At 39.6% G+C, this 8,509-nt stretch overlaps 1 non-coding gene across 1 annotated transcript; it reads left to right on the forward strand.

The window, feature by feature from the left end:
• The first annotated feature begins 2,947 nt into the window (after positions 1-2,947).
• On the forward strand, positions 2,948-3,052 carry LOC114113360 (U6 spliceosomal RNA). Its single transcript, XR_003588406.1, has one exon. It is a non-coding gene; the product is annotated as a U6 spliceosomal RNA (small nuclear RNA).
• Positions 3,053-8,509: the final 5,457 nt, after the last annotated feature.

Below are 8,509 nucleotides of genomic sequence, written 5' to 3' on the forward strand. Positions count from 1 at the left end.
ACAGAAGGCAGCCACGAATGTAGGTCTGGGCTCATGAACTCACAGAAGTTCTCCACAAGCACCGCTGCATTTTATCAACAAATTTATCTCTGGAGGTTCTACACCTGGGTCCACAAACCTGAGCTACCAATCCCGGAGAGGGCATGTTAAAACACATATTTCTGGGGCCCATCCCAGAGTTTTAGAAGGTCTAGGGTTCCCTCCCCAATAATTATATTTCTAACAAATTCCCTGTGATGTTGATGCACCTGACCTGGATGTCATGCAAGAACCTCTACTCTAGACTTTCGTATGGGCTGTTTTAACCTGCTTGATCTGAGATTATCTCTGGGTGGGTGAAGACGATCAAAAATGTTCCTTTTTACCACCAGAATTTCAAGGATTCAGTTATAACCTTTAAGAACAAGTGTTTGTATTTAGTGGTGCTTAATCTCCCATTTTTTTCCTCAAATGACAGGGTTTTAAAACGTGTTAGCCAATAATAGGTAACGTGTTTGTTTTTTTTTTTTTGAAGGTCAGCTACATGCCAGGCATCATGCTAAACATTTTTCATACACTGTCTCATTTAGTCCCATGGAAGTGAATACCATTACAACTCCCATGTCTCAGGTGAGGATAAGAGTAAGTGAAAGTCACTCTCTATGCGACCCCATGAACTATACAGTCGATGGAATTCTCCAGGCCAGAATACTGGAGTGGGTAGCCTTTCCCTTCTCCAGGGAATCTTTCCAACCCAGGGATTGAATCCAGGTCTCCCACATTGCAGGTGGATTCTTTACTAGCTGAGCCACCAGCGAAGCCCAAGAATACTGGAGTGGGTAGCCTATCCCTTCTCCAGAGGATCTTCCTGACCCAGGAATCGAACCAGGGTCGCCTGCATTGCAGGAGGATTCTTTACCATACTGATAATAGTTAAAATCAACCCAAGATCAAGTTGTTATTAAATGGCAGATTTACTAGAATCTATGCTCCAATACTATAGCTTACCGCATCCTTTAGCATCCCGTATTTTGTTCTATAAAATAGGTTAGCTATTTCACAGAACAAGACCAGAATTTTTCCACATCCTATTATGTCATTAACCTACAGTGCTTTCCTGAATCTGTTTGCAAAAATCTGCCAGCACATAGCTGGCAGACACGATAGAGTGTAACAATCATCTTTCAGCTTCTTAATAACCCTTGTGCATTGAACAATCAAGAAAATGGAAGGGTCAAGTGGAAGGCAACGCCCTGTAGGGCTATGATTGTGTTTGAGGATTTTCTGTGATGACGCCTGGGGGATATATGGGCATTCTCAGCATATTAAGAGTGTAAGAACCTCTCACAACATCTGTTCCAACAACATCTCTAGACAGTACATGCAGTATCATCCTTAAAAGACAATGTTCAGAAAGCCCTAAGCCATTGTTAAGAATTTTTTTGGCCACCTCCAAAGAGGAAAGCAAACAAAGCAAGCAATTCAAGTCCCAGCTCTCTACATGCAGCTCTACTGGTTATTTAGAATCGAGTAGTTATTTAGCCACTAGGTTACATGCCTAAACTGTGAGACAGAATGTGCCCTATGAGACTATACAACATCAGAAATCTGTGACCTAGGACTTCCCTGGTGGTCCAGTGGTTGAGCCCACTGGCCAAGTGCAGGGGACACGGGTTTGAACCCTGCTCAGGGAAGAGTCCACATTCTATGGGGCAACCAATCCCATGCGCCACAACTACTGAATTCACATACTCTAGAGCCCAGGCACCACAACAAGAGAGTAGCCCCTGCTCACCCCAACTAGAGATAAAGTCTGCGTACAGCAACAAAAACTCAGCCCCCACCTCCCCCCAAAAAATTGTGACCTGTACACCCGGGTTATTTTAATGTAAATTCCTAAAAGCTGGGGATTACGAGTACGGTTGCTTGAGGAAGCCACGTGGACCAGGACACCCCTCTTGTGAGGACATGAAACTCTTTAAAGGGCATATGTGAGTGCCCTTCTGGAAAAGACAGCGCTAAAGAAAATTTCAGGAGGAGGACCCTCCCCAAACTGTCCCAGAACCAAGGCTGACCCACAGTCCGAGGCTTACTAGCAGGGTTCCTGGGATTAGGTTTCTTGTCATAGGCAAATTCCCAAGGTAAGCCTTCATATGTAAGCCTTCTCCCAAATCTGTCCATATTACTGGATTTCAGTCTCAGCACGAACCTGGACTTGACTCTCGGTCCCTGAGGCTCAGGTCTGGAAGTCTCACTCTACTTGATTCCAGGAGCCCTCCCACCCCGTTTACCAGGGCCTAGGCACTAGTATCCATAACAGTCCCACCACCAAAAATTATCTCCACACCTGCTGCTGGCTAATATTCTTACTTCAGACTGGGCAGAACAGCACTAACAGAATGCTGCCTCCTGTCTGAATTCCAGCAAAATCTTGGCTTTAGCTCCTGCTGCCTTGCTGCAGACACCACAACACTGCCTGTTGGACACAGCTGTGTCCAAGGCTGCTGCTGCTGCTGCTAAGTCACTTCAGTTGTGTCTGACTCTGTGCAACCCCATAGATGGCAGCCCACCAGGCTCCCCTGTCCCTGGGATTCTCCAGGCAAGAACACTGGAGTGGGTTGCCATTTCCTTCTCCAATGCATGAAAGCAGTCGCTCAGTCGTGTCTGACTCTTCGCGACCCCATGGACTGCAGCCAACCAGGCTCCTCCACCCATGGGATTTTTCCAGGCAAAAGAACTGGAGTCAGGTGCCATTGCCTTCTCCAGTCCAAGGCTGCTAGTTCTCACCAAATTCATCTCCTCTTCTTGGGCTCATAGTCCAGTCTCAAGTTAGATGTGGCTGTATCACTCAGTTTTACCAAAGGGAAGTGAGTCATGGTATTTCAAGTTTAGCCCATAAAACCCTTGTATGTGCCTCTTTCCCTTTCCAGGACAACCTTGAAAGTCGTTTATTAAAAATGGCAAAGTTGTGCTCACTTTGGCAGTACATAAACTAAAAACTGGACTGATACAGAGATGAGCGTGGCCCCTGCAGAAGGATGGCACCCAAATTCGTGATGCCTTTCACTTAACCTATAATGGAATATAATCTGAGGAAAAAAATAACTGAGTCACTTTGCTCCTAAAACACAATATTGTAAATCAACTATACTTTTTTTTTTTTTTTAACTGCAAAGCTTATCAGCCTGGCTCTCTGAATGCCTGTGCAAAGCATTGTTCTCCACCAACCTGAAATGTCTTGAACCCTTGTTGGAACTGAAAATCAACTTGAATGTATTTGAGCCATTATACATTCTGGAAATTGGTTACTGCAGTTGGCGTAACCAACTAATACAAGTGGATCAACTCCCAATTCACTAAATACTCTTTATAGAGAATCATCCACGAGGACCCTCCTCCTTGATGAGTTAACCTCCCTGGCCCTGCACTCAGTCTCTGCTTGCTGGCTTCTCTTACCACGCATGGCTGAGATCCCAGCTTCTTATCTGCCAATCCCATCTAAATAAGCATGGCAGTCTATGAACTCAGGGATGAAAAAGCTGGATTTAAGGCAAGGAGATGAGGATGCATACACACGCACAGCCCTGAGCCCGTTTCTCTCCATCTGTTCATCCAGGAGTGGCTTGCCTGGTATCCCTCAGTGAGGGAATGCAAGCCTGTAACTTTAGTTGTCACTCTGTGAAGAGATGACAGGATCCAAAATAATTCCAATCAACATATTACTCACTTCCTTTGCTTTTCTAGAGTAGTTTTTGTTATTGTGATAGAAGATGTGGAAATTGCCTTCTTTAGGGTAATCAGGAACTTCTGAAACCAGATGGAACTTCTGTTAACCCAGGTTATAAACACTGTTAGCAGTGTTCTGGATCCCAATCTGAAATACACTCTTCTGGCCATGCTTGAGAGGCTTAGAACTTGAACCAGCAGAGTGCAGAGATGAGACACAAGGGAGAAGCATGGGGAACACAGTTAAGACTAGTGAATTATCATGACCATGGGCCAATTGTTGCACTTTATTTGCCATGAAGGGAATTCCTTGATCAGAAGAAATGCTATGTGGAATACTATGATGTACAGAAGGCATTCTGTAAACCCAAGGATGATAGTTTTGGCAGAAGCATTGCATTCAGGGAAATCAAATCCATGTCCAAAGTGTCTGTTCCAGTAAGAGCAAAGTGCTGCCCCTTCCATGATGGAAGCAGTCCAATGCAATCAAACTGGTGCCATGATGTAGGCTTAGTACTGTTCTCTATGGCTGGCAGATTGGGCACTCAGCAGCAGCTACGGCCAGGATGGCTGTGGAGAGAAGTCTATGTTGTTGAACTCATATATAACCTCAATATAAATTGTGGATTGGCCTTTCCATTTTTTGAAAAAAAAAAAAAAATTACTGGAATTTTTATAGGGATTGCATTTGGGTCTGTAGAGTGCTTTGGGACACACTGTCATCTTAACAATATTAAAAATCTTCTAATGCATGAACATGGGTTATCTTTCCATTTATTTAGGTCTCCTTCCATTTCTTTCAGTGAGGTTTTGTGTCTTCTTAAATTTGCTGAAATTATTTTGTGGCCTAACATATGGACTATGGTGGAGAATGTTCCATATGCCTTTGAGAAGTATGTTCTGCTGCTGTTCAATGGAATATTCTGTATTTGTCTGTTAGGCCCATTTCGTCTATAATGTTGCCCAAACTCACTGATTTCTTATTGATTTACTATTTATACGATCTATGCATTGTTAAAAATAGAGGACTGAGGTTCCTACTATTACTATAGTATTTCTTACTCCCTCAGATCTGTATTTGCTTCATATACTTAAGTGCTCTCATGTTGGGTGCATATATGTTATACCCTCTTAATGAACTGAATATCCTCTTAATGAATTGATCCTTTTATCATTAGTTATTGACCTTGTCTCTTGTTACTGTTTTTGACTTACAGTCTATTTTGTCTGATGTAAATATAGTTAGCCCTGGTCTCTTGAGTTCTGCTTACACGAAATATCTTTTTCTATGTTTCCACTTTCAGCATATGTGTATCCTTAAAGCTTAAGTGAATCTTTTACATGCAGCATATAGTTGGGTCTTATTTTCTTATCCATCTAGCCACTCTATGACTTTCCACTGAATAATTTAATCCACTTACAAGTTATTTTTTGATGACTTACTAATCAAGTGAGACCTTACTAATGATATCTTATTGTTTTCTGGATGTTTTTTAGTTCCCTTATTCCTTTCCTCTTCTCTTGCTGCTTTCCTTTGTGAACTAATAATTCTTCATTTTGATATGCTTTGATTCTCAAATCTTTACTGTTAGTTTATCTACTGTAGGTTCTGCTTGTGGTTACTGTGACGCTTACATATGTTATGGATATACCAATCTATTTTACACTGATAATGATTTATCTTCAATTATATACAAAACTCACGGGGTCACAAAGAGTCGGACACGACTGAGTGACTGAACTGAACTGACATACAAAACTACTCTTACTTTCCCTTTCATGTTTTCAATATCACAATTTACCTTTTTATATTATGTATTCATAAATTATTAGTTATTTTTAATACTTTCGTTCTTTAACATATATACTAGAGTTAAGTGGTTAACACATCACTATATTACAGTATTAGGGTATTCTGATTTTGACTACATGCTTACCTTTTCATGTATATTTTCACACTAATTAACATATTTTCACATTTTCTTCATATTTTCATGTTATTAATTAGCACCTTTTTTTTTGGCTTCAATAAGTTCTTTCAGCATCTCTTACAAGGCAGGTCACTGGTGAGCCACTCCCTTCAGCTTTTGTCTGGGAAAGTACTTATATTACGTTAATTTTTGAGATACAACTTTGCCAGTCAGATATTATTGGCTGGCAGTTTTTTCTTTCAGTTGCATAGATTTCCTTTCAGTGGTATATATTTCATTTCGAATATATCATACTACTCTCACATAGTCTGCAAAGTTTCTGCTGTGAAATCTCCCAGTAGGCCTACAGGAACTTCCTTGTAAGTACAACTTTCTTCCCTCTTGATGCTTTTAAGATTCTCTTGTCTTTAATTTTTGACAGCTTTCTTATAACATAATGTGCCTTGGAGAATATCACTTTAAGTTGAGATTGTTTGGTGACCTACAAGCTTCATGAATTTGAATATCCAAATTGTTCCTCAGATTTGGGACATTCTCTGCCATTATTTCTTTAAATAAACTTTCTTTCTTCCTCTACCTCTCTTCTTCTAGGACTCCAATAGTTCACAGATTGTTTCTTTTTAATTTTGATCAATTTCTACTCTTAGCATAATAGTAGCTAGTCATTTCCCCACCCTAGCCCTCTCGGGCATTCATACATGTGTTCCAGGAACAACCTGCACACAAGTTGCAGGAGCCAGGGCTGGCAAAAAAGACTGTCTTCCAAATATCAGGAATCTATGCTGTGCTTGCTGATTGATGTTTTTGATCACAAAGGTGCAAAGTAGGCAGCCATTTTTGTTTCAGCCCTTCCCCCTGAATTAAATAACTTCTAGGGGATATGCAGGGCCAGTGCCTGTTTTCTTCTCTTCATTTTTCTCTTTTCCCCCTTTTAGGATCCAGACATTAAAGGCTAGGACATTCAAAAATAATTGCATCTATGGAAGAAATGAGAAAGTGACTGTGCATGCCCAGTAAAAGGCACAGGCTGAAAACAGACATGAGAAGACCTTATGTTTATACATCAGGCTAATTCCTAACATAAAAATAATCTGCAACAAACACAAGACAAAACAAAACAATAAACAAAAACAATTTCTTATAAACCACCAAACCCTAGGAAGGGAGAGAACCTGATTTGCATTTACAACATTATTAGATTCAAATGTCCAGCTGTCAACAAAATTCACAAAAGAAACAGAAAGTATGGCTCATTCAAAATAAGTAATCAGAAACTGTCACTGAAACAGACTCGTAAATCTGGTGGCAGATTTACGAGATAAAGACTTTTAAAAAGTCTTAAAGATGTTCAAAGAACTAAGAGAGCATGTGGAGACGCCAAAACAACTATGTGTTAAAAAAAAAAAAAAAGGAAATATCACTAGATGGAAAGCTAAAAAACAAAAAGATATTCTGCAGCAGAAAAGTACAACAATTGAAATTTAATATTTACTTGAGAGAGGCAAAGATAAATTTGGATAGGCAGAAGAAATAATCAGCAAAACTGAAGATAGGACAATGAAAATTATTAGAGGAACAGAAAGAAAAAAGACTGAAAAGTGAACAGAGCCTTCCTGACTACCACCTAGCAGAACATTATCCACACTGTAGGAGTCTCACATGGAAAAGAGAGCAAGAAAGAAGAGACAGTATTTGAAGAAAAAAATGGCTGAAAACTTTCCAAATTTGATGGAAGACATAAACATTCAAGAAGCTCAATGAACTCCAAGTAAGATTAACTCAAAGAAACTCATACCAAGACACATTATAATCAAACTTTCAAAAGACAACCTTGAATGCACCAAGAGAGAAGTGATTCATCATATATAAGGGATACTCAATAATACTGTCAGCAGATTTCTTATCAGAAATGTTGGAGGCCAGAGGTAGACCAACATATTCTAAATGTTAAAAGACAAAAACTTGATGACCAAAAATTTTACATCCAGCATAAATATCCTCTAAAAGTGAGTGAGAAATCAAGGCATTCTCAAATAAACAAAAATTAAGTTTGTTACCACTAAATCCTCCCTAAAAGAAATACTCAAGTAAGTTGCTATGTGAAATGAAAGGATACTCAACAGTAACTTGAGGTGATATAAAGAAATACAGAATTAATAAAGGCAAATAGATGTACAATGATAAAACCTGATATTACTGTTAGTAATGGTTGACAACTCCACATTTTGTTTTCCACAATGTAAGAGACTGATATATCTTTTAAAAACAATTATTAGTTCAAAAGTAATACTGTAACTATGTAATACTAAGTAATACTGTAACTATGGTTTGTAACTCCACATTTGGTTTTCTACTTAAGAAGCTGATGCATTTATATTATTAGTTTATATTTGGGGGCACATAATGTATAAAGATGGGGCTTCCCTGGTGGCTCAGAGGTTAAACGTCTGCCTCCAACGCAGGAAACCCGGGTTCGATCCCTGGGTTGGGAAGATCCCCTGGAGAAGGAAATGGTAACCCACTCCAGTATTCTTGCCTGGAGAATCCCATGGACAGAGAAGCCTGGTAGGCTACAGTCCATGGGGTCGCAAAGAGTCAGACACGACTAAGCAACTTCACACAATGTATAAAGACGTAATTTTATGACATCAACAATCAAAAGGGGTGGAAATAGAGCTATTAAAAGAGCAGAGTTTTTCTGTTGTTGAAGTTCAGATGGTATAAATTCAAATAAGAATGTTATACCTTCAGGATGTTAAATGGAATTTTCATGGCATCCAAAAGAAAATAGCTGTAGAATATACACAAAAGGAAAAGGGAAATGAACTTAAACATTTCACTACAAAAAATCAACTAAATGCTAAAGAAGACAG

Source organism: Ovis aries, chromosome 2, assembly GCF_016772045.2.
Source record: "Ovis aries strain OAR_USU_Benz2616 breed Rambouillet chromosome 2, ARS-UI_Ramb_v3.0, whole genome shotgun sequence".
In the NCBI taxonomy this organism is placed as follows: domain Eukaryota; kingdom Metazoa; phylum Chordata; class Mammalia; order Artiodactyla; family Bovidae; genus Ovis; species Ovis aries.